Below are 3,899 nucleotides of genomic sequence, written 5' to 3'. Positions count from 1 at the left end.
GAAAAATTCAATATAAAAAAAAGAATCTGACATTAAGAAACTATATAAAACATATGCTTCTTACAGGTAGCTGACTCCCAAGATAAAGTGAGAGGAAAGGACTAAGATTCACACACAGAGATTTTTACCTACCCTCACCAATTACATAAGTCACTACCTCCCTAAGAAATTGAATGAGGGATGGAGAAGTGTCAGATTATTACTCTACAAGATGTCCTATGGGGAATAATTTTGAATTAGTGTTCCAATTTCATAGTATCTTTCTCCCCCCACTGGGAAATAACTTTCGTTGGGATTCCACCAGCTACATAATGGGATCCTCTTCCTTTGCAATTCAGTCTTTCCTAAGCGATTCCATTAATGCTTCCTTTTCCATAGGCTAGAAGTGAACATGGCCAACCTTGGAGATGGTGTCAGTGAATTTAAGATAAATTATCTCCAGAACCCATCATATGTTCTGTACCAGCAAGTAACTGCAGGGTATGAACACTTACTTCTTGGTTTCCATCACACAAACTTTCAGGATTGCAAAATCATTGGTCACTTTACCATAGTGAACAAAGACAACTAGAGTCTGCTCTTTCAGACAGATCATAAACTGTTCACAATCAGTTTGCTGACCTTAATAATCTTGTAAATCTTCTTGTTGATCTCAGTACATGATGATGGCCCCTCTGCCCATTCCATTCCATAGAGGAGGTCACATGGGCAGATTGCTGTGCTCCAATACAGGAAACCTTATTCAGCCCTCAGCGAACCTTACAAAGAAGCATCTTGGTGCTCCAATGACTAGTGAACCCTTTTTGGCCTTTGTCCTTGGTCACCCCGATGGCAATGAACATTTATCTTGCCCAAACACTTGGTTCATGCTCTCTCTGGCCCAGTCCAATTTCTTAGCCATAGTGCTTCCATCTACCTGGATCTCCACCAAGTTGGCCACCTTCTGGTGCAGAGGAAGCAGGAACTTTGTGGGTGTAGGCAATAATGTGAATGACCTAGCATTACTTCTTCATGCTGTCCTTCTCTAGCTGCTGCTTTCCAATGTCATCCTGCCATTCTTGCAGTGTTTGTGAAAGTCTTCTTCTTATATCAATACCAGTTCTTATAGAAGCATATTTTGCAGCCATTACTGATAAGTTCAGCAAAGGTGGTTCAGAGGCTTCAGAAGGTTTCTTCATAGCCAATAATGCCTACAACCTCTCCGGGCAGTATCTCTACAAAGATCACAGCCCCCATAACTTCATTCTTATTCACCTTGAATCCTGTCCTATCAACTCCTTGCACAATATGGTTCTTGCCAGGCTTGTATTCCTGAAAGATGGATGTTAGATGGATGGACTTGGAAGAGCCATCTGTGTGGAAGCTCATCATCTTTGCATTATGTCTGCTACCATGCATCTAAGGCAAGAAGCCCAGGAATCCACGTCTGGGAGCAGAGAACTTCCTAGGAGACATTTCACTGTCAAAACCCAAGGGTAGAAATTCAACCTAATATTATCTTGACATGATGTCATTTAAATTCAAATAATCAAGATTTTAAAAATATAATTGATTTTGAATTCTTGAAGTCCTCTTGGGGCCAAAGGACAAAGCCATGTGGCTGTGGGTAGAAGCGAAGTTATCACTGAAAGGTATGGACTTTTTCCCAGATATGCCAGGAAAAGACAAATCCTAAGAACTCAAGCTAATCCTAAACTAGAGTGGAAAAGATGTGTATTAGTGTATTAGAAAAGTGTGTGTGTGTGCGTGCACGGAGAGAGAGAGGGGGAGAGAGAAGAGATTTACTATGGGAATCATAACATAATTATGAAGGATAAGAAGCCCCATGATATGGAACAGCTGGAGAACAGAGAACAGAAAAGCCAATGATGGAATTAAGGCCAGGTCTAAATGCCAGAGAACCAGAGGAGCTGACTGGGTAACTCCCAGTTTAAGACCAATGACCTGAGAACAAGGGACAAGAAGTTGTTGGTAGAACTAAGAATCAGGGGGTCTGGTGTCTGAGGGAAGGAGAAGTACAACTCAACAAGATGTTAGAAAATTCACTCTTCCTCCACCTTTTTGGTCTACTCAGACTCTCAGTGTATTAAATGATGCCCACCTGCATTGGTGAGGGCAAATCACTACTCAGTCTACTGATTTAAATGCTATCTTTTCTTGAAACACTCTCTCTGACATACCCAGAAATAATGCTTTAGCAACAATCTAGGAATCCCTTAGCCCGATTGGGCTGACATATAAAATTAACTATCACCCAGTTGTTAAAGAAAATTAAGAGAAAGGCCAGTTCTGTACATTTGAGTAATAAAAAGGACAACAGCCTCCTTACCACACCCATCCAGGCCAGGGTGGTGGTGGCAGTGTGGGCTCCCCCAGAGAATCATTGCACTCAGCCTTTCAGGAGGGCCAGAAGCTGCAGGGATGGTGGTAAGGCAACATGACCAAGATACAGTAGCAAATGATCCCTCTAAGAGAGACTGGGAAAGGCTAAGGACACCAACTTCCTAAGATAGCAGGAAGTATTCAAAGTCACTGGCATTAAATGGCCACTTGCCATGGTGAGGCTTGGGCAAATTGTTACATCCCTATTATAAATTCACCACATTATGTTACAGTTGCCTCTACTTGTGGCTTTTGTGTCCTCCTTCACTGCCCTGTTCATCATTGCACACTCAGTGCCTGTCACATAACAAACACTCAGTAAACATTGATTGACTGACTACATAAAACTATATACTTGTGATGCTTCTTAAATGCTTCTTAATTTGTCCCTTATAGAGAGGATGCTTCTCTTCCAATTTCTCCTTTATAGAAAGCTCAAAGAACAATGCAGGTTCAACATCATCCAATGCTCTGCTCTTCCAGTATTCATCCTTTACCCATCCCCTCCCCCAACAATTCCCCATCAAAGCTAAGTGGCTGCAAACTTGGTATAAGTCAGCCATAGCACAATTTCTCCTGATAATAACAATAACAGTAATAATAACAGTCCTCATAGTATTCTTTAATTTCTATATCAGCCTTGTTGATATTAATGGCACCTGTACTGTCAAGTCATTTAACAATTGTTATGGTTAATTCCGGGTGTCAACATGGCTGGATGAGGTATAACTAAAGAATTGGTGAGGCACACTTCTAGGGGTTTTTGCAAGGATATTTCTAGGGAAGATTGGAGTATAGGTCAACTCAGCAAACAATAAGAAGTCCAGCCCATTTGATTAGCTAGGCACCCAATGGACAGAAAAGTAGAAAATGTGGGAAACTCAGACAGATAGACAGACAGATATATAGTTTATCTCTTTCTCACTTGCTTGCTCTTCCTTGCAATCTCTCTCACACTCTTTGGCCTTTGGACTCTGGGACTTATACAAATGGCCCTCCAGGGGTTCTCCATAACTGGGGGCTACACCATCAGCTTCCCTGGTTCTGAGACTTATGGCTTCTTGAACTGAACCACACTGTAAGTTTACAGATATGACTTTTCAGCCTCTGTGATTGTGTGAGATATATATATACACAGATAGATATAGATAGATATAGATATGCCGCAGTCCGGCTACAGCAGAATAATCGGGGGGGGGGGGTGACGAATAACTTGTGTACTTGATACAGCAGGAGTGGAAGCCGTTTATTGCAGGACAGGAGCAGTATTTATACATTCCACAGAGCTTATCTAATTAGCATAAACTAGATACATCAGTCAACCAACCAGGAATCTCTACACTTAATGGCTCGCTTTTGTTACTTCTCAAACCACTCCCTCTGGCATTTTGCCAGGCACCATCCAGACTTGTTTACAACTCTAACATTCCCCTGGCAAAATGCCAGGTGTTATTTTGACTTGTTTACAGACTCTAACATAGATATATATAGATACAGATATACACACATATATACAA

At 41.4% G+C, this 3,899-nt stretch overlaps 1 pseudogene; it reads right to left on the bottom strand.

Annotated features, from left to right (window-relative positions):
• Positions 1 to 490: 490 nt before the first annotated feature.
• LOC125619826 lies at positions 491 to 1,455 on the bottom strand (annotated as a pseudogene).
• Between the last annotated feature and the right edge of the window lie 2,444 nt (positions 1,456 to 3,899).

The sequence above is a fragment of the Marmota marmota genome, unplaced genomic scaffold, assembly GCF_001458135.2.
Source record: "Marmota marmota marmota unplaced genomic scaffold, marMar, whole genome shotgun sequence".
Taxonomy (NCBI): Eukaryota; Metazoa; Chordata; class Mammalia; order Rodentia; family Sciuridae; genus Marmota; species Marmota marmota.
The sequence above is the reverse complement of the archived record's forward strand: the minus strand, read 5'-3'. Positions and strand labels throughout refer to the sequence as shown.